The sequence below is a fragment of the Loxodonta africana genome, chromosome 19, assembly GCF_030014295.1.
Source record: "Loxodonta africana isolate mLoxAfr1 chromosome 19, mLoxAfr1.hap2, whole genome shotgun sequence".
In the NCBI taxonomy this organism is placed as follows: domain Eukaryota; kingdom Metazoa; phylum Chordata; class Mammalia; order Proboscidea; family Elephantidae; genus Loxodonta; species Loxodonta africana.
Window position 1 is genome coordinate 52,926,212 of NC_087360.1, and position 23,601 is coordinate 52,949,812.

At 36.9% G+C, this 23,601-nt stretch overlaps 1 protein-coding gene across 1 annotated transcript in view; it reads right to left on the minus strand.

Moving 5' to 3' along the window:
- Nucleotides 1-23,601, minus strand: part of XPO7 (exportin 7) — a 66,671-nt gene that overhangs the window by 37,521 nt on the left and 5,549 nt on the right. The window lies entirely within an intron of this gene.

The following is a 23,601-nucleotide window of genomic DNA, read 5'->3' on the forward strand; positions in this document are numbered from 1 at the left end:
ATTTTTTCCTTGCAAATACCCACCCTCCTAAGTGTTTCCATAAAGCTCTAAAAATTCAGAATTTGCTTCTATTCTGCTATCAGTTTCAAAATTATGAATACCAGAGGCACTGCTGCTAAACTTAAGCATGTAAACACAAAATGTAAGTACCACCTAGACCTTACATAGCTTTAAGTATTTTCCCTTTGAATAGCTAATTGAATTAGCTTATAAAGATCTACATACGTAAGAAATGGCCACCTCTGTGAGAAAGCTTCAGAATGTATGTACGCACCTTCCTCGCTGGATCCCTCATGTCTAAAGTTCAGCAGACTTCCTTCTCTGGCTGTACTTTAAACTCTCACTTCAGTTCCAAATTTAAAAGGGAAGGGTCAAAATAAATGCAACCCTAGCATATGCTCACACAGAGATAAGACAAGGGAAACGCCCCCAAACAAACCCTTCTCTCCAAATCTTGAACTAGATCCAGGGAGAACGGGTGGATATGAGTGTGTGCTTTGGTCAAAAGCCCAAAGAGATCCAAATCCATTTAATGTGATGTTTTAAAAGCAAAGAGGAAAGGAACTGGTTAAGGCTTCAGTGTCATCTTTCACTGACTAAAGAGAAGGGTAAACATTTATTTGCCTTTAAAGGAATGGTTTGGACTTTAAGAAAAAATCTGAGCTATTAGTTTGAGGGATCCTTCTATTACAAACGAAAATTTTGACAAGACTCCCCCCGCCCCATAATAATTAAACAAACCAACCTGGGTAACTTGCCTAAAATTTATGACACAAACAGTCTGCCCAAGGCTTTTCATTACCACTTTATTTCATTATGCTGTGACTTTATAAATCACAGCTTTTCCACTAAGCAGGAAAGTCCTTAAGGCAGGACTCCCATTTTACTCAACCCATTTAATGAATTTCAAACATTAAACTAAAGGAAACAAAAAAGATAAATACTAACACTCTAAGAGAATAGCATCATCAGAGACGCCCCGCCCCGTCAAAAAGAACAAAAACGACAATCAAAACAAAAGAAACCAAAACATCTTGGGGGTTTGATTATGCTTGTTTAATTTGCTTCTCTCTGAACTTTTCAGGGGGCCCACTTAATATCTTCTTCAATTCAAAAACACAGAGAAAACTGCAGCTGCAAAGTCAGATCTTGAGCAATGAAATTCTATAAGCAGTACCTGATTTTTTTCACATAGCCTATAAACATCAGGAATAAAGGACAAGGCTAATTAATTACATATATTCCATAAAATACACTGAAAGTTATTTTTATGCTAGCCAATACTAGCTCAAGACTCTATTCACAAATTAAATCTCCTCACAAGGTATTGTTTCCAGGGCCCTAAAGTCAGGTTTTTTTTTTTTTTGTTCCTATTTCATGATTCACTTAAAAGAAAAGGAAGAAATTATTTAAAAAAGTTAACGCGGAAGGTACCAACAGGATACTCAAACTAAAAACGAAAACTATAAAATCTGGTATTAGGCATTAGGGAACAGCGCTGCCTTGTAACCTTCACAGCGCCATACACTGAGTTTTTCAACATCTTGAACAGACACTCCCTAAGCAGTCAAGCTATGTAAGGTATAATGAGTCTCCTTAAAGTCTCATCAGTCAGTTCCAGTAGGTCCCCCCAGTGCAACTCTTGTTTATGTTTATTACAACAAAGTCGTTCACATGACAATGGCTCCGCATCTGTCACCAGTGGTTCCTTCCTGCTAAAAACCTACATGCAGGTTACGGTGGGCATTTTCTTTGTTGTTGCTTTGTTTTGATTTGCTTTAATTTAGTCAACAAAACATACTGCAGGGTAAATCTGGTAGCAAGTTCTCAGCTCAGGAAACAATCTCATTTAAAAACAAAAAAGTAATTTCACCACTTACGCAAACAGTTTGAAGAACTATAGCTCTGTGTTTCCAGAAGAACAAATGGGAAGCAATTATGTTTTCCCATTCAATTAGTGGAAACATCTACAAAACACAGGGTTAATCGTCATTTTATCTGGGTTCCCATACTATCCATGGAAGAAGTAGAGGAACAAGGTTACATTTATGCTCCTCTGGATCCTAGTGTTTCCAAGCAAATCAAATGGTTAGATTATCTCAATCACTTTTTTTTGGAGCCAGCATAAGACAATTTATTCTACCAATGATTTGATTAGCCAGTAAAACTATTACTTCACATTTACAGAGAAGGAACAACACGCCCCAGCATTTTTCCCCTTACATGGAAACACCTTTCCTATTCCCCAGTTCTTATTGAGGACATCTGTTACGTGATACCAGTTGGGTCACAGAAAAGCCTCCAGAGAAGAATGTCTATTTTCTATCCCTGAGACTGCCAAGCCTATAATCTACAGAGAAACTTCTATCTAGTCCCTTTGGAAAAGAAAAACACATTTGGTGTAATATTGTATAAAACTGGAAGGCGATCTTCAACTAGCAAACTAGTGCTTAAGGACAGGAAACTCAAGACAATTAAATCCCAAACCTAGAAACATGCTGATTTCACCAATAACAGTCACAATGAAGGTATAATATTAAAAGAACGTATCTTCTTTAATATTTCACACTATTTTATACAGTCTTTTAAAATTGGATAGAGAAAATGCAGCTCAATTATTCTCATTTCAGTCTAAGGTGCAATCTCTTGAGATTAAAGACCTCAAAATATAATCCCTTGTCTGAAAAGCTGCGTCTGGATTAGAGGAAAATGAAGATTTTGTTGGTACATTAGATGTTATACTACTCCCCAAAGTAGAATGTCTTGGAATTTATGTTATTTCGTTTGTACAATATTGCTTTTTATATAGCCTAACAGCATATACTTTTACATTAGCCTCACTGTTCAAAAAAAAAAAACAATTGGCGATTTCCAGTCAGAGACTAGCATACTGGCATTTAGGAAGGACGCTATGACATCCCTAACAATGCTGAGTACAGACCTAGAAAACAAGCAGAGCACTTGGGTCATCAGTTGGATCTGCAAGTCGTCTGTAGACCACCACATCCTTAATCTGACTACTGTCACCTGGACTAGCTGAAGTGGTCAGAAGTTTTATTACAAAGTGTAGGCTCAATCCCATACACTAGAAATTCTAATGAAGAATACAGGGCTGTTGTAGTTAAGTGCTATCAAGTTGGTTCTGACTCACAGTGACTTATGTACAACAGAACGAGACACTGCCAGGTCCTGCGCCATCCTCAAAATCATTGCTGTGTTTGAGCCCATTATTGCGGCCGCTGCTCCAATCCATCTCATTGAGGGTCCTCCTCTTTTTTGCTGATCCTCTACTTAACCAAGCATGATGTCCTTCTCCAGGGACTGGTCCCTCCTGATAACGTGTCCAAAGTACGTGAAACGACGTTTTGCTGTCCTTCTAAGGAGCATTCTGGCTTTAGTTCTTGCAACACAGATTTGTTCATTCTTTGGGCAATCTATGGTACATTCAGTATTCTTCGCCAACACCATAATTCAAATGCATCAATTCTTCTTTGGGCTTCTTTATTCATCGTCCAGGTGACTGAAAATACCCTGGCTTGGGGTCGGGCGCACCTCAGTCTTCAAAGTGACATCTTCGCTTCTTAACATAAAGAGGTCTTTTGAAGCAGATTTGTCCAATGCAATAAGTAGTTTGATTTCTTGACTGCTGTCTCCATGGGTGTTGATAGTGGATCTAAGTAAAATGAAATCCTTGACAACTTCAATATTTTCTCCGTTTATCACAATGTTGCTTATTGGTCCAGCTGTGAGAATTTTTCTTTTCTTTATGTTGAAATGTAATCCATACTGAAGGGTGTAGTCTTGATCTTCACCAGTAAGTGCTTCAAGTCCTCTTCACTTTCAGCAAGCAAGGTCGTGTCATCTGGAAATCGCAGGTTGTTAATGAATCTTCCTCCAATCCTGATGCTTCCTATAGTCTGGCTTCTTGCATTATTTGTTCAGCATACACACTGAGTAAGTATGATGAAAGGATACAACCATGACACATACCTTTCCTGACTTTAAACCACGCAGTATCCCCATGTTCTGTCTGAATGACCTGCCTCCTGGTCTATGCACAGGTTCCACGTGAGCACAATTAAGTGCTCTGGAATCCCCATTCTTCACAACGTTATCCATATTTTGTTATGATCCCCACAGTCAAATGCCTTTGCACAGTCAATAAAACACAGGTAAACATCTTTCTGGTAGTCTCTGCTTTCAGCCCAGATCCGTCTGACATCAGCAATGATATCCCTTGTTTCATGTCCTATTCTGAGTTTGGCTTGAATTTCTGGCAGTTCCCGTGAGCGCTTCCAGCTTTGCATCTGTTTGTTGAAACATCTCAGTTAGTACTCTGTCAATTTCTGGAGCCCTGTTTTTTGCCGATGCCTTCAGTGCAGCTTGGACTTTTTGCTTCAGTACCATTGGTTCTTGATCATACGCTACCTCCTGAAATGGCTGATCATTGACCAGTTCTTTTTGGGACAGTGACTCTGTGTGTTCTTTCACCTTCTTTTGATGATTCCTACATTGTTCAATATTTTGCCCAAAGAAGCCTTCAATATTGCCACTCGAGTCTTTAATTTTTTCTTCAGTTCTTTCATCTTGAGAAATACTGAATGTGTTCTTCCCTTTTGGTTTTCTAACTCCATGTCTTTGTACATTTCATTATATTTTACTTTGTTTTCTCGAGCTGCCCTAAATCTTCTGTTCAGTTCTTTTACTTCATCATTCTTCCATTTGCTCTAGCTACTCTACATCAAGACCAAGTTTCAGAGCCTCTTCTGACATCCATTTTGGTCTTTCTTCCCTGTCTTTACTTTTTGCTTTCTTCATGTATGATGTCATCTGGTCTTCGGTCACTAATGTTCGGTGAATCAAATCTATTCTTAGATGGTCTCTAATTTCAGGTGGGATATGCTCAGTGTTGCACTTTGGTTTTCATGGACTTGTTTTAATTTTCTTCATCCTGAAGTTAAACTTGCTTATGAACAATTGATGGTCTGTTCCACAGTCACCCCTGACCTTGTTTTGACTGATGATATTGAGCTTTTCCATTGTCTCTTTCCACAGAGGTAGTATATTTGATTCTTGTGTGTTCCATCCGGCGAGGTCCACATGTACAGTCACCATTTATGTTGTTGAAAATAGGTATTTCCAATGAATAGGTCATTGTTCTTAAAAAATTCTATCATGCCATCTCCGGTGTCATTCTGAATACAGGGTAAATTTACCAATTTAATAATTCAATTTTCACAATTAGGATGTTTCAAATGTAAAAGGAATTGCTGAAAAATCAAATCACTTTGAATTTGTTCATGAACTCCAATAATTTAGATTCCCTTAGTTGGAATTTTTCTGTGTACTAGGAAAACATTGTACTAAGTAAACGAAAAGATGCATACTTAACTTACCAGAAAATGAATCAATTTTTAAGGACCTAAAATTAATAAAATTGATAGACTATTTACATTTTATTTATTGGATAATGAGTATCCAATTATAGTAAAAAAAAAAAAAAAACCTCTGAAAATTCAGTAATAGTAAGTCTTAGGTTACAAAAACAAGTGAGTATACACAGTATGTTATCATTTGTGATATGTGTAAGTAAATGTATAGAAAGAAAATTTGTGTGAATACAAATCAAGTTTAACAGAGGTTGTATCTGGGTGGTGAGGTTAGGGGAGACTTTCAATTTCTATGCTACATATTTCTATAACTATTGAAGTTTTGGCCACGAGCACATATTACTCTGTAAGCAGAAAAACAAAACAAAAACCAACTCAGCAACTACAGAGATTAGCCACATTCTTTTCTTAACTCTTCTAATTAGTAAGGTTTTTACTAATTAACAGCTGATTCTGTTAATAATCAGAATTCATAAAACAAATTCATAAAAACAAAAAGGCAAAAAAGTAATAAAATTCTAAAGGCTAATTAGAAAAAGTTTGTATTTCTTAAAAAAATTTTTTTGGACCAATATTATTGGTAAGGAAGGACAAAAATTTATTTTGTCCTTCCTTACCAACAATAAATGCTGACAGTTTCATTTAACACTTAAAAAAGATGACCTGAAAAGAATACTCCATTCAAGGTTTCCTCTTGCTCCTAAAGTTACCTAGAAGACAATCTTGTGGGAAGAAAACCGTCTTGGTTTAACACATATATCAGCAGATGTCTTGGAAGTTATCTGCTGCAATGGAGTCAATGGGGTTTGCTAGCCCTCTGAGTGAGAATGTTCATACATACAAGCTTAGTATTTATTTCAAAAGTCAGTTTAAGAAAAAGGTAAATTTACAAAGCCAGGGCAAAGGACTTTAATAAGTACTTTACAAGAGGATATGCGAATAACCAACAAGCAAATAAAAAGGTGCTTGACCTCAATAATCATCAGGAAATTTAAATTCAAACCACAAAACAATACCCATCAGAATGGCTAAAATGCAAAAAGTCAAGGTCAAGTGTTGTTTAGGATATGGAACAAATGGAATGCTTATACACTGCTTCCCGTCTACTCTAGTGACTGCTGAATCGATTTGGACTCATGGGACCCCATGCGTGTCTCAGTAGAACTGTGTTCCATAGGGTTTTCAATGGCTGATTTTTGGGGGGGGGAAAAGAAATTTTTTTTTTTTTATTAGATCACCAGGCCTTTCTTCCAAGGTGCCACTGGGTGGACGTGAACCTCCAACCTTTTGTTAGCAGCTGAGCATCTTAACTGTTTGTACAACCTGGGGACTTAAACACCGCTAAATGTATAATGGTTCTAAAATGGTTCACACAGTTTGGAAAACTGTTTGGCAGTATCTATTAAAGCTTAATATATGGATACCATATGAACCAGTTATTCCAATCCTTGGTATATACCCAACAGAGATATGTACTAATTTCACACACACACATACACACACACACACACACACACACGAATGTTCATGTCAGCACTAATTGTAAAAAAAAAAATGAAAATAAGCCAAACATCTATCAGTAATAGTAAGGATGTTTTAATTCTTAATCTGGGTGCTGGTTAACTGGTGTGTTCACATTGTGATGTTTTTAAAAAAGAAGAAGATAGATGAAGGCCGTAATTCTTCTAAAATTCTCCAGGTCTTTTCCTAGAGAATTTACTATTTCTTACAGATTCTAACGGAAAAGAAGTTCATTAATAATCTACAACTGTACTTTAGATTTAAATGCTTTAGTTTTTATAACAATTCACACTTTTAAAACTATGACTCCCATTATTTTCTCAGGAAATAAATAAGGTAAGACTTTTGGACACATTTAGGGACATTCAATTGCTGAGACTACTAAGCGGGTGAGTAAAACTTCTTGGTTATAGATGCTGTGTAATGTCTACTGCTGTAAAAGAAGATAAAATACACTTTTTCAGCAAGCGATAATACTATGCCAGAGCCTTGGAGACATTAGATAAGGATGGCAAGTATGAGGCTGCGAAATTCTACATTTAACTCCAAAATACTAATCAATTCTAACCTGTAAAAAACATGAATGACTTTTGCATTATGGGTGATATACAACCAAATATATGTAAACAAATTATTTCATGATGTAAACACAGCCAGATTATGTGCCTGGTCACTTGTTTATTGATTTATAAATTTAACTCAAGGGTTTCCTTTTATCATGTCACTAGAAACTGGTTTTGGTTCCTTCTCATAGTTATTAATAGTGTGGATGAATGAAAACTAAAGTGTAAGGTAAATTCTCTAAATCAGAGGTTACAAATTGGTAGACTGAAACGGGCTCATGCGTTTATCTTTTTTTTTTTTTGCCTTGAAGTGTGGTTTGAACATCTGACGTACTTGCTGATATTTCATAAATTATCCAGCGTCCCATAAAAACTTAGAAGACCTGCTAACACTGGACGGCATTTTCATAAGTCAACAATCAGATGAAACTACAAGAGAAGTGCTTCCTGGAGACATGCTCTCTGTGGTTCACCATAGTGCCTACCCAGCCCATTCTAGTTAGGTGCCTGGCCCTTGTCGACATCTGAATTGTCCCCCTGCTCTAATGTGATTTTGTCTCAACTTTGGGTACTCCTTCAAATTTGGTTAAAACAATCTTCTGAGTACAAGGGGCTACATAAGACTCAGGTAAAGATAATTAGTCTGAGAGTTTAAGCAATGCAGGCACTCATATTAACTAAGTGTGTGAAGTTAATTTCCTGGACTTCAATTTTCTCATGTATAAAAGAAGTGGATTTTATTATATAATTTTTAAAAGATACTTCCAGCTCTAAAATTCTATGACTATAAGTCTGTAATATGCTGCTTTTCCTAATTAATTAATTAATTAATATTGAAACTAAACCCGCTGCTGTCAAGTTGATTCCAACTCATAGCGACCCTCAAGGACACAGTAGAACTGCCCTATGGGGTTTCCAAGGGGCGGCTGGTGGATTTGAACTGCTGACTTTTCGGTTAGCAGCTGAACTCTTAACCATTGCACCACCAGGGCTCCAATTATGTAAGTAAATCATATTTAAAAGTAAATTTTAAAATTAAAACTAGCAGGAAAACAATAGTCAGGACAATTTTTTTTAAAGAGAAAATTACACTAAAAAAAAAAAATCAGGTAATACTCACACACACATCTGTACCTCTGTAGCACAGGGCCTATCCACAAAAAACTTCGGTTCCTACCAGCAGGACAAGAATCTCTCTGGTGTTGAGATTCAGTATAGTGTAATGTTTAAGACCTTAGGGGTCAGACAAATTCCTACTCCTTCATTTTCCAGCTGTAGCATTATGAACAGATTATTAAAATCTTTTTCTTCTTTTAAACATAAATAACACCCACTTCACCAACTTGTAAGGATCAATGAGGTAATGTCTATAAATTATTACTGAGTTTATCACTGGCTATCATCTGTTACATTGGCTATTAAATACTCTGGAGAAGGGCAGCTTTTATATGCATACACATAAACGCATATAGAATGTTCACTCTTTCTTCTAAAGGGGTTATAAATGCCCTTTCCCTGTAGGGCTAGGGGATTAGGTACAGGATATATTTCCTAAAGTATAATGTTGTCAGTGATATGTTAATATCCATACAGCAGCAAGGAGGACCAGTTAAAAAACTATGAGCAAATTTACACACCAACCACGGATACCAAGATGAAGAAATGGAAGACTTTTAGGAACTGTTGCAGTCTGAAATTCACCAAATGTACAATCAAGATGTATTGATAATTACTAGCGATTGCAATGTGAAAGCTGGAAATGAAGAAGGATCCATAGCTGGAAAACAGCACCCTGGTGATGGAAACAACGCCAGGAATTCCATGATAGAATTCTGCAAGACCAATGACTTACTCACTGGAATTACCTCTTTCCAACAACATAATGGGTTTTTTTTATACATACATACACATGGACCCTGACGGATGGACTACAGAGAAATCAAACTGATTACGTGTGCAAAGAAACAGTAGAGAAGCTCCGTATCATCAGTCAAAACAAAGGCAGGGGCTGATCGTGGAACAGATCCTCAATTGCTCATGTGCAAGTTTAAGTTGAAGCTGAAGAAAATCAAAGCAAGTCCATGAGAGCTACAGTACAAACTTGAATATATCCTGCCTGAATTTAGAGACCATCTCAAGAATAGATTTGACACACTGAACACTAATGACTGAAAACCTTAACTGTGGGAAGATATCAAGGACATCATATATGAAGAAAGTGAAAGATCATTAAAAAGACAAGAAAGAAGGAAAAGACCAAAATGGATGTCAGAAGAGACTCTGGAAATGGCTCTTTAAGTACAGAGTAGCTAAAGCAAATGGAAGAAATAATGAAGAATTAAACAGAAAATTTCAAAGGGTGCCTAGAGAAAAGACAAAGTAAAATATGATGATGCAATGTGCAAAGACCTAGAGTTAGAAAACCAAAAGGGAAGAACACTATCAGCATTTCTCAAGCTGAAAGAATTGAAGAGAAAATTCAAGCCTCTAGTTGCAATACTGAAGGATTCTATGAGTATGCTGAGCAAATAATCTGAGAAGCTGGGCTGTATGAAGAAGAATTTGGCACCAGGATCAGAGGAAGACTCATTAACAACATGTGATAGGCAGATGACGCAACCATGTTTGCTGAAAGCGAAGAGGACTTGAAGCACTTACTGATGAAGATGAAAGACTACAGCCTTCAGTATGGATTACACCTCGCCATAAAGAAAACAAAAATCCTCACAATGGACCACAAGCAACATCATGATAAATGGAGAAAATACTGAAGTTGTCAAGAATTTCATTTTACTTGAATCTACAATCAATGCCCATAGAAGGAGCAGTCAAGAAATCAAAAAACTGATTGCAACGGGCAAATCTGCTGCAAAAGATCTCTTTAAAGTGTTAAAAAGCAAACAGAACACTTTGAGGACTAAGGTGCACCTGACCCAAGCCACAGTATTTTCAATTGCCTCATATGCATGTGAAAGCTAGACAATGAATAAGGAAGTCAGAAGAAGAACTGACGCATTTGAATTATGATGTTGGTGAAGAATGTTGAATATACCATGGACTATCAGAAGAACGAACAAATCTGTGTTAAAAGACGTACAGCCAGACTGCTGCTTAGAAGCAAGAATGGCAAGACTTCATTTCACATACTTTGGACATGTTATCAGGAGGGACCAGTCCTTGAAGAAGGACATCATACTTGGTAAAGTAAAGGGTCAGCAAAAAAGAGGAAGACCTTCAATGAAACGGATTGGCATAGTGGCTGCTATAATGGGCACAAACATGGCAATGATTCAGAAGGTGGCGCAGAACTGGGCAGTGTTTTGTTCTGTTGTACATAGGGTCTCTATGAGTCAGAACTGACTTCATGGCACCAGAACAACAATGGGTAAAAAAAATTGAATGAAAGGAAGCATCAAAAGAAGATGGAAACAAGTGGCCATCTAAGATGAAACTATTAGTCTGTTCATCTGGAGCAAAGAGAAAGAAGGAAACCCAAGACTCAGAGGAGAAACCAGTCTACAGTGCTGTCTACATGAATCAAAGCCTGAGACTCTACTCTGAGACTAGAAGAACTAGACAGTGCCTGGCTACCATTACAGATCATTCTGATTAGGACCATAATAGATCCTGACAGAAAGGAAGAAACACGTAGAACAGAAGTTCAAATTTTCAAAAAATCCAGACTTACTAGACTCACTGAGACAGGAGGAATCCCCAAGACTATTATTACCTTGAGATATTCTTTAAGCCTTGAACTGAAACTATTCCCTCAAGTCACCTTTTAGATAAATAGCAGTCTAGCCCATAAAGAATATTACATCACCCTTGAGTATTGTGCTCTTTTAAAAAATTATCTACGTGAGACCAAACGGTAAACAAATACTCTAGAGCATTGATGAGAAAGCTGGGGGGCTGTGACACTAGCTTAATGGGAACAGAACAACTAGAAGGGAAATAATGAGAATGCTGATAAAATGTGAAGAATGTAACGAAAATTGCCCAACGATATGTGTAGGAATTGTTGAATGGGAACCTGTTTTGCTGTGTACACTCCATTAAAATACAATTAAAAAGAAAAATGGAAGGAATATATAGTACCGTACAAAAAAAGAACTGGTTGATGTCAACCATCTCAGGAGGTAGCATATGATCAAGAACCACCGGTACTGAAGGAAGAAATTCAAACTGCACTGAAGGTATTGGTGAAAAACAAGACTCTGGAAATTGACGGAATACCAATTGAGATGCTTCAACAAATGGATACAACACTGGAAGCATTTACTTGACTATGGCAAAATTTAGAAGACAGTTACCTGGCCAACCGACTGGAAGAGATCCATATTTATGCCCATTCCAAAGAAATGCTATCAAATAGAACGTGGGAATTATTGAACAATATCATTAATATTACATGCTAGTGAAATTCTGCTGAAAATAATTCGAAAGTGACTGCAGGTGTTACATTAATAGGGCACTGCTGGATTCAAAAGAAGTGGAAGAATGAGGGATATCATTGCTGTTGTCATATGAATTTTGACCCAAAGCAGCAAATATCAGAAAGATGTTTACCTGTGTTTTATTAACTTTGTTGTTAGTTGCTGCTGAGTTCGTTCTGACTCACTGTGACCTTATGTATGACAGAACAAAACGAGGGCTGGTCCTGTGCCATCTTTATGATCAACTGGTATGTTTGAGTCTACTGTGGCAGTTGCGTCAATCTCCTGCAAAAGACCTCTTTAAATTTGAAAAAGCAAAGACATCACTTTGGTGACTAATGTGCATCTAACCCAAGCCATGGTCTTTTCAATCACCTCATATGCATGTGAAAGCTGGATAATGAAAAAGGAAGCCAAGAAAAATTGATGTGTTTGAACGTGGTGCTGGTGAAGAATATTGAGACTACATGATGGACCAGTCTTAGAATACAACCAGAATGCTCTTTAGAAGCAAGGATGGAGATACTTCGACTTGCTTGCTTTGGATACGCCATCTGGAAACACCAATTGCTGGCAAAGGATATCATGTTTGGTAAAGGGCCAACAAAAATGAGGGAAATCCCAAATGAGACAGATTGACACGGCAGCCTGAACAGTGACCTTAAACATACCAACAATCATGGAGATGGCGCAGGACACGGCGATGTTTCAATACACGTAAGGTCGCCCAGAGTTGTAGCTGACTCCACGGCAACTAACCAAAACAGTATCGATGCTATTTTTTTAAACCTCAAACAAAACAAAGTGTATATCCCAATAAGAATGACCTTAATACATACATTTTGTAATGTAAATCTCTGCTGTCACTTTGGAAATGCGGTTTAAAGCAGTGTTCATAACCAGCAATATTTTCTTCAGACATTTAAGACTTCCCAAGCTTCGATAAACTTCTTTCTGAATTTCCCTACCAAAAATAAAAAAACAGTGTTCCATACAGTTTAGAACTGAACAATAAATGAGAGCGAGACTTGAAGACCCTGAGGTAGCTTTTTAAAAACGCTGCCATTGGTGTAACTAAGCATTACCTGAGGGTGGGCAAGAACTAGAAGATTTAGAGCGGCAGCTGCAATACTTTACTTGTTACATGAGGGAGAAAAAGTCATGGAGCATTTGGCCTTCAAAGCTACAGTTAACATGTCCACCGTCATGCTGCTTTAAACCAATTCTCAAATGCTACTTTGGCCCAATTAATGAACAGAAATAACTTTCATTTGAGTGTCAGTAATGAGAGAAGAATCATATATAATAATCATCCAATACTTGTCAGTTTCCCATTATCGAATATGTAGGCTTCAGAGAAAGGCAGCTATGCTAGTAATTGCCTCCAGGAAGGCAACGAGCTAATGATCTCTGGGTCAGTCTTTGGTAGTCAGAATTGACTCGATGGCAATGGGTTTTTTTTTTAATGGGAGCAACAACCAAAGAGCAAAAGTTAGTTAAGCTAGGAAGATTTGCACTACACTAGGAAGAGAAGTCAGTTAATTATAAATGTAGAAATTAAACGTCACGGGATGGGAATAATTAATTTTGCCTATAATGTTAATGTCTACTATTGTGTCAGATTCTGAGATTTCCTGAAAAAATATAATTCCAACATTAAAATAGAAGCCAGAAGTACAACATCCAGAATTCTCAACACAGAGATCAGCAAACCTTTAGAAAATTATTTTGAGTTGTGGAAACTTTCATCTCCCATCTCAAAAACCTTAATTTGCTATTGCTGCCAAAAGCCCCCAAGTCTAGGGAACTATTTCCTGGAAGGGACTCAAATAACTGGATGAGTTCACATAGTCAGTACCTTACACTCTTTCAAACTGGCTTTTTAAAGGATGCTTGAAGAAACCAAATAGTTTCTTTGAAACAATCCCACATCTACTTCTAGTCTGAGAATGTGCCATTACACCTTCCGGTGTGTAAAATATTAAATGAATTCATGAAGTTTTTGACATAGCTGCTTTTGGTAAGATATTGAATTCTGGCCTACTTGTTGTTCTGGGAGAGAGTGAACAAAACAACAACAAAAATCAGAAAAGCCCAATTTCTCCCTTTGTATTAGGTTGAATCATATGAAACAGCCAAATATCCACTTATTCTTGACCTACAAAAATGGCAATTTCATGTGGTTCAATAACCTAGTATATAAATACATAACATTTAAAAACTCCTTTAAAGCACTTTGAAATGTGTTCTGCTTCTAATTAAGGGTTGGATTTTACTTTTCGGTCAGTCTATTAGGGTAAAACTTATTACAAACTCAGTAAATAATCTAATGTTACTCTACCTATTCTGAATCCACTTTCCATTACTCCTCAACCAGAACCCTCTGGTCTCTTTGGCTTTCAAATCCATCAAGCTCATTCTTCCCCTGTGCTTTCAGGCCTGTTTACCACTCTAGTTTTCAGATTGCTGTTCATTTCTGTAACATTCCATGTGTGTTTGAACAGAATGTATTTGTATATATCCATCAAATCCAACTGTTAGCTGAATATTATGTTACTTAGTAACTCTTCTAACTTACAGGCCTTTGTTAGTTTTGTATTATAAATATCATCTCCCACTTTGTGAACTGCTTTGCCTTTTCCCTCTCAATGTTGTCTTTTTTTCCCCTTATTTTTAACCCCACAATGTGTTAACATTCTCCCCTTCCCCATCTCAGGTTCCCAGTTTCCATTTTTTCAGTTTTCCTGTTCCTTTCTGCTTTCTTGTCTTTGCTCTTGGGCTGGTTGTACTCCTTAGTCTCATATACCTGACTGAACTATGAAGCAAGTCCCTCACGTGTGTTATTGTTGACCCTAGAGATCTGTCTCATCTTTGGCTGAAGGGTGAACCTCAGGAGTGACTTCTGTGCTGCATTAAAAGGGTATCTGGGGCCCATACTCTTGGGGTTTCTATAGTCTCTGCCAGAACAGCAAGCTTGGTCTTTTTTCTTTTTTGTGTGTGAATCTGAATTTTGTTCGGTATTTTCCTGCAGCTCTGTCTGGACCCTCTATGGTGATCCCTGCCACTTAATGTTGTCTTTTGATGAACAGAAGTTTTTAATTTTAATAAAGTCCAATTTTTCATTACTTTCCTTTATTATCAGTACTTTGCTCCTCCTGCTTTTAAGAAATTGTTTCCTATCCTACGGTCGAACATATTCTTTATTATCTTTAGTTTTGTTTCTTTCAGCTTTCACCTTTAGATCTAAAATCCATCTGGTGTTGACTTTTGTCTATGATATGTGTGGGGGGGGTTGGTGGGAATGGGTACCAAGTCTTATTCTATATTTTTAAACCAGCTGGAAAACTGGCCTTTACCTGTGAATTCCCTTCATATTTGTGATTACTGATACACCTTGGAATTGCGTCTTCCTTTGTGCTGTATTTGTCCTGCTTTTTTTTTTCCCTTGACTGTTCTGTGTTTAAAACAATTCTTTGTTTGCTTGTTTCTGAATTCCATTTTTCTCCCTATTTCTAGTTTGAAAGTTACATACCTGTGGTACAGTGAATTACTTAATACAGCCCTTCCAGGCATAGCCTTTGTGACTCCCACAAAATGACTGCATGGGACTATGCAATAAGGTGTTTGTGGCCCACCAAGGAGACTGGACAGCCTGCTAAGAAATGCAAATAAGGTGCATGGAACCCCTGTGGAGTTGGGCCATGAAAATAAGGTGTATGGAACTCTAATGAGGGGACTGGTCAGTTTTGCCATCCTGCTAGGCTTAAAATGAAAGCCAATCCCAGAGCAGAGAGGGAACCTCCCTACCATTAAGAAGAGCCAGGAGTGAAGCTCGTTCTGGACCCGGGGACCCTATGCTGAGCACCTCCTAGACCCAGGAGAGAGAGAGAGAGCTGTAACACCAGAGATGGCAGGAGACAGTGAGAAGCGGTGGCAGAGTAACTGTAGCAACAGAACCAGGAGACTGGCAGGAGGTGGCTATAATGGATGTGCTGACCCAAGGAGCAAGAAACCTGAGCATCTTTGGGCAGGAGGTTTCCTGGTGGAGTGGTATGCCTTTGGGCAGTTAACTGGTGGAGCTAAAGAGCTTTGCAACACCTGCCCAAGCAGGGTAGAGGCCAGGCCTGAGCAGGGCCAAGGGCAGAGGGCCAAAAGAAGAGGCCTGTCCTGAGAGGCTGAGAGGAGCCTGTCCTGAGGGAGCCAAAAAGAGCTGAGAGAGGTGTCCTGCATGAAGAAGGTAGACTTTGCCTACATGCTTCCTGATCCTCAGTTGTAGCCTGTTGATCCTAATCCTGAGTGGTAACTTGTTAATTCTCTAATAAACCCCATAATCGTGAATATGGTCTGTGAGTTCTGTGTAGCCATTGCAATGAATTACCAAACCCAGCAGGGAAGTAAAGCATGCCATGGGAGGGTGTCAGAATTGGTAAAAAGGTTGGAGAGTGGAGCTATGTTTGACCTCTATCTCATAGGAATCAGCCTCTCCCCGCCTGTGAAGTTAGATGAGGTCAGAAGTCCCCATATCATTTTTACAATGCCCCATTTCTAGTTTTTGAACGGCTACTCTTGAAATGTTACTACATAGTCTTAATAAAGTCCAAAGTTAAACAATATCATAACCCTTCTCCCGAATAACACAATGACTTTTGTTGGGAGTTTTTGGATTACTGTTTCAATCTCTTTTTTTGTTATGAGTCTATTTAGTTGTTCTACTTCTGATTATGTGAGTTTAGGTAGGTAGTGTTTTTCCAGGAATTCATCCATTTCTTCTAGGTTTGCAAATTTGTTAGAGTACAATTTTTTGTAATAATCTGATATGATTCTTTTAATTTCAGTTGGGTCTGTTGTGATGTGGCCCATCTCGTTTCTTATTTGGGTTGTTTCCTTTCCTGTATTTCTTTAGTCAGTCTGGCCAATGGTTTATCAATTTTGTTAATTTTTTCAAAGAACCAGCTTTTGGGTTTGTTAATTCATTTTGGTTTTGTCTTTTTAACCCTAAAAACTAGACATTACTATTATTATTTCATGCAATGTTTATTTAGATTTACCAATATATTCTCTAATTTCTTGGCTTATCTCTCTACTTCTTACATAACCAAACCTTTCTTTTAGGGTATTTTTCTTCTTCTTCAGGTTTTACCTTTTATAGGAGTCCCTTCAGGTTTGGTGGTGGTAAACTCACTTTTTGTTTATCTAAAAATAACTTTCATAATGCCCGCATTCTTGAAAGATAATTCTGTTGATTATATAATTCTAGGTCGACAGTTAATTTTATCTGTAGTACCTTTTAGCTTCCAGGTTGCTGTTTGAGATGTCTCTATCAGTCTACATTTTCTTTATAGGTGACTTTTTTTCTTTCTGATTTTAAGACCATCTCTGTCTTTAGTGTTTGTAGCTTTACTACAACATGTCCAGGTGTGGGTTTCTTTTTATTTATCATGTTTGGTATATGCTCCACTGCCACTGAGTTGATTCCGACTCATAGCCATCCTATGCGACAGAGCAGGGCTTCCTCATAGGGTTTCCAAGGCTGTAAATCTTTACGGAAGCAGACTGACACATCCTTCTCCTGCAGAGCGGCTGGTCGGCTCTAACCGCTGACCTTTCAGTTAGCAGCCAAGTGCTTTAGCCATGACACCACCAGGGCTCCTTTTGGTATATGCTAAGCTCCTTTAACTACAGATTCACTGTTTTTTCATTTCTAGAAGGTTCTCAGCCAATATTCTTCAAATATTTGCCTCTCCTCCATTCTCTAATTTTAGATATATTGGTGTTTGTACCCACTACCTTTCTTACTACTTTTCATGCCCTTGCCTCCCTGTGCTGCATTCTGAATCATTGCTTAGATCTTTTAGTTCTCCAACTCTCTTATGTCCCATATGCCAAATTATTCACTGATTTTTAAATTTCAATGATTATATTTTTAATTCATAAATGTTCTGTTTAATTCCTTTTCAAACACGCCTGGTCATTTTTGATGGCTACTTTTTGCTTGCTCATTTTTTCTTTTAAAGATTCATTATTTTGTTAAACATTTCATACATAAATTATTATTATTTTTTAAATTCTGTATCTGAAGTCAGTACCTGGTGTGTGTGGAGGTGAGTGGGGTAATTTAAATCTGGTGTTTATTGCTTCTGCTGAATCTCATTTATGATGGCTTTTTCTGTGAATTGATTTTTATAAGCTCATAATTGGTTGATATAAATCTGTGGAAATCTTAAATACCCAAGCTTCCCCGATTCTGAGAGAGGCCAGGGAGTGCTAACAACTTTAGTTGCTTACTAGGGTCCCGGATTAATGTGGAATTTTCAGCTTTAGCTTTCTCCCCTTGCAGTAGGCTGCTGTGTTTAGCTTGGGCATTTGACTCTACGGCTACTTTTGCTTCACTTGTCCTCACTTCAATTTGAGTGTGCTCATTTAAATTAATTAATTAATGGGAGGGGGTGGTAATGGTGAGTGGATTTGGAAATGTCCCTTCCTCAAGTCTGTGAATTGTATTAAAAAGTAGACTTATTCAAATTAAAACAGGACCTACTTACATTACAGTGACTGGGCCATATAACAGAGATGGAACTCCATCTTCATACACAATTTTGCTCCTTAGGGATTTTCCTTTCTTTTGGGTGGATAAGGTCTGCTATGTATTTCAAAGGATTTATTTTAATATTTTACTACGCATTTCTGGGTGTTGTATAATACAAGACTTTCAGATAACCTACCCTGCCATACTGTAGAAATTTCAGGAGTCTTGTGTTTTAAAACCCATTGTTATCAAACTAGACCTCCCCCATTTCATTCCTAGGCAGTTTTCCCATACCTACGTGCAGGATCTTGCATTAAAATTAAAATTTTATCTTGTCAGATTTTCTATTGTTCCCATCTATTAGACAGTTCTACTTATTATCAAACAATGTCCTCCCCATTAACAGTATATGAGCAGCATAATAAACTTCTGTTCTAGCAGCATATATGAGCAGCATAATAAACTTATTTATATAGCAGTTTCTTTTATTATCCTTTGAGATTAAAGGATAAGATGTATCTTAATTATTTTTGAGGGCATACTGAAATATATAACTCACAAAAGTATTCAACACATGCATACTGAATGAATGTCCTTACCTAAGTTACTAATAAAAATATTGAACAGGACAAGCCCATGGTCAGAACCCTGAGCCATAATAGAGACCTTGTTCCTAGCTGTTAATGGTCCATTATAACTCTTGGGTACAGACATTCAATTACTTACTCATTGAGTCAACAAATATTTGACACTGTATTAAATTTTACATTTTAGCCCATTACCTACTGTCTATATGGGTATTCTGGTGAGAGATTTTCTCAAACTCTTTGCTAAAATTCAGATATACTGTATTCTGTCTATAGCATTTCCCTTTTCTACTAGACTCCTTAAACCCACTGCTGTTAAGTTGATTCCGACTCATAGTGAGACTCCTTAGCTTGTCTTAAATCCTTTATGAAGCTTTTCTATACCATACGGATATCTCCAGAGCAATTCTGAACTCAGCAACATACATTTTTACACTTAACCATATGCTGCCGTATTCTCTTTAACTGTTTAATATAATGAGTTTATAACTTATCTTCCCATAATATTTAACAAAGTGTTGAATATACAACACAAAGTCAATAAAGAGCTGCTTTCTTATAGTAAATTTCTTTTAAATGTGTGAGATATTTGGAGAGAAAATGAGAACTCTCTTCTCTAGTCCCAACCTCACTTGTGGAGAAATGGGAGGGAAGAAATAGATTCGATATTTAATTACCCTTAAGGGAGGGAAATAAGGAAAGTTGTGTAATAAAATTACTCACCTTTTAATACTAAAATCTGCTTTCATATCCTTAAATCTTATTTCTTCAAATTATGGGCAACACACACTTGTGGGAGCAATGTATTCACTTATGGCAAGTCAACAAATACAGGGGCCTACACATTTCTTAGATGATGTGAAATAGAATGTTTTGAAACCTACTGTCAATCACCATAGCACCCCCAACACTACACTTCTAAATATTTTAATTAATCGATGACACCCAAAAGGAACTGCCATAAAATATCAAGTTCTTAATTACTTAGAAGCCTGGGAAAGCCACGTTGTGTGCCAGTTCCTTAAAAACATAAATTATTTCCGTATCTTTCTCAAAAAATAACGTAAGATGAGTGCTGAATATAATAGCAACGAGCATCCGCAAAGCTCTCGAGTTCAGTGGTTCTCAACGGGTAGTTCATGGACTCCTAGGGGTTACAGAGACTCTTTCAGGAGGTCTATAAGATCTAAGCCATTTTCATATACTAAGACACTATTTGCCTTTTTCACTTTATTGACATTTGCACAAATGGCATACCAACGGTGCAAAGACGATGGTGGGTAAAACTGCTAGTGCCTTAGCACACATCAAGAGTGGCGCCAGATTGTACTGACAGTCATTATATTCTTCACTGTCCTACACACGTTAAAAAAAAAAAAAGAAGCCAGTTTCACTCTAGGATGTCCCTGCTGGAAGAGAAAAATGACTATTTTATGAAATCTCAACCCTTAGGACCCATCTTTTTAATATCCCACATGACAAAATGGGAAGCATGCATAAAACACTTCCGGTGCATAGCAATGGATTTTAATGTAAAAGAGTAAAGAAATTTCAGATATGATTTCAGAGTACCCATTAAAACTAACCTTTTTATGAAACTACCACTTGTCGAAGCAGCAGCAAAGAATATCCACAATTATCTGAAAAGGCTATTAAAATCCTCTTCCCTTTTCCAATTACACATCTGTATGAGGGTAGATTTTCTTCATATACTTTGGCCAAAACAATATATCATATCAGATTGAATGTAGAAGCAAATATGAGAATTCATCTGTGTTTTATTAAGCCAGATATTAAACAGATTCGCAAAAAATATAAAACAATGCTACTTGACTCACTAAATTTTTGTTTTGGAAATTATTTCATAAAAATATTTATAATGGGTTTATGATCGTTATTTTAAATAAGCTAAATACATCTAAAAATTTTTTCAGTTCTAAATTACAGTAGATGTTGTAATATAACTCTTATAAATAAGAGCTATTTGGGGTGCTCAATAATATTAAAAAGTGTAAAAGAGGTCCTGAGACCAAAAAGTTTGAGAAATGCTGCTGTAGTTGATGAAAAAAATCACCTTGGGGGGCCCTGTTACTCTTTATACATAGCAGGACTTATGTACTAATTTATCAAGAAATACTTAGAAATACTATTTGTTACTTGTATATCTTCTCCCATACTGCAATGTATGACCTAGTGAATTATTAAAAGGTAACCACCATCAAGTCCAGAAACAGAACTTTGTCAAGCATCCAGAAGCCCCTTCAATGTATCCCATCCTCATCACAATACTCTTCCTCTCTTGCTCTAGATAACCATTATCCTTTTATAATAATCACTTCCTTGCAGTTTTCTTTTTATGGTTTAAGCACCTATGTGTGCTTTCCTACATATTACAATTTAGTCTTGCCCCTTTTTAAAAACGTTGATGTCTTTTAGGTGTCTTAATCAATAGGTTTCTCCAGAATTCCTTTCCTTATAAGTCATCCATTGAAGAACCCAAGGCTATTTGACGTGTAGAGTTTGCCAGGTTTCAGTTTTGCTGGTTGCACTGTCTTGACACAGTTCCACATGTTCTACTGTTTTATTTCCTGAAAATTGACAGATGGATCTACAGACTGGATCAGATTCACGCTTCATCCCCCTTTGGCAAGGCTATATATCGGTAGTGTTTGCCGAGGCTATTTTTTTTCTAGTTGCTGTCAGGGTGATTCTGACTCATGGCAGCCCCACGTGTGTCAGAGCAGATATGTGCTCTACGGGGTTTCAACGGCTGATTTTCGGGAGTAGAGCACCAAGCCTTTCTTCTGAGGCACATCTGGGTAGACTCAAACCGCCAACCTTTTAGTTAACAGCCAAAAGCAGGGGCAAGACTCCAGGAGGCATGTAATGCCTGATTATCTCTGTTTTTGTGATCTTAGGAGCCAATGATGCTTATTGCCTACATCTAATCAATAAATGGGGAGTGGAAAATGGTGATACTTTAATTCTATAATTTCTTTTTCATTAGTCGGAATACATTTATACAGAGATTCTTCCCCTCATCTACTATTTGGTTATCTATTGGTTTGGTCCACACAGAAAAGGCAGAGTAAATAATAGTTAATTATTTTCCTTTACCAGTTTTCAAGATAATGAACTGGTTTCCTATCATCTCTGAAGGTGACCTATTATTTTGTTGAGTATCATTAAGAACTCATGGATTTAAACATATTTGATTAACCAGCCTGCCAAATTTTCAAACGGCACTTTTTGGCCACTGCTAAATTTAAATACACTAGATTTGGCTGTATAAAGATCAATTCGACATCTGAAAAAGTACAGCTCCACAAGCAAAGATATTTCAGTTACTAATTAGCTGTTAAATATACAACAAAATTCAGGGTAGATTAAAAAATTATGATTTTCTTAACCCATATTTTGAAATAACTTTGGATAAAATTAAAAAGACTAGTAAATGTTTGCTAGTTATATTTTTAAAATTTTTCAATGGTTCTGAAATTAAAGGCCTCCTGAGGAAACCTATTGATTAAGAGACCTAAAAGATATCAAGGCTGTTGGTTTTCAGAGTAAAATTAAAGCTCATTAGCTTACCTCATAAAGCTTATCACAGGCTGGTCTCTTTAGCCTTTTCTCTTGCCATCCTGTTACATTTACCCTCTGATCTTTTTAGGTAGTATATTTTAAAAAATAAAAAGCTGTCTGATTTAGTGAGGCTGTTTTCCTGATTCGATGATAAAAAAAAAAATCTATAAAAATCTAGAGGTAGCTCATTTTACAAGAATCTGATTCAACTAACTTTGGCATTTAAAAAAAAGACTCACTTGTCAGAAGTTATTATTCTAAACTATTTATAAACCCCCAAATAAATTACTGTTTGAAAATAATGAACACATTCTACAGGCAAAACCTACATCTAAGTACTTTAAAGTTACAAAGAACATATAAGGAGCAAAATAAAGAATAGAAAAAATAAGAATACAAGGGCAAAAATGAAATTATTCCATTTTAATCTCAATTTGAAGTTTCCAAATGGGAGAACTATTTTTCATGTTCCTAGTGAAAAAATTATATAAATAAAAATCTTGTTTTTACCAAAATGAGACAGGAATGAGACTTTCCCAAAATGGTATTTATCAGCAGGGCAATTATCCTAAACATTTAAAAGTATAATAAGAGATTTAAATTGCCTACGGCCCCTCATTCTCATTAAGAAGCATACAATAAACCTCAACAATTATATGTAAGTGTTTCTCAATCAGGGATCCTCAAATACAGTCTCAGCGCTCTATGAGTTCTCTATCAGGATTTTTCAATGTTTTCATTTTTATGATTATTAAAAAATAATATATTGTGGCTCATGTCACTGATCACCTTAATATCAAGAGCTGTCTCATGATTTTGGTGCTCAAATGGATGTACTAATACCAAGTAATTATACTTGAATTATTGAGGCTAATAAAAAAAGCCTCTGGGTGGAGCAAAGGGTTTATGCTCAAACCCACCCACTGGAACTGCAGAAGAAAAGGCTGTAAGATTACAGCCAGAGGGAAAATCACTAACTAGATAGGAGACATGTGT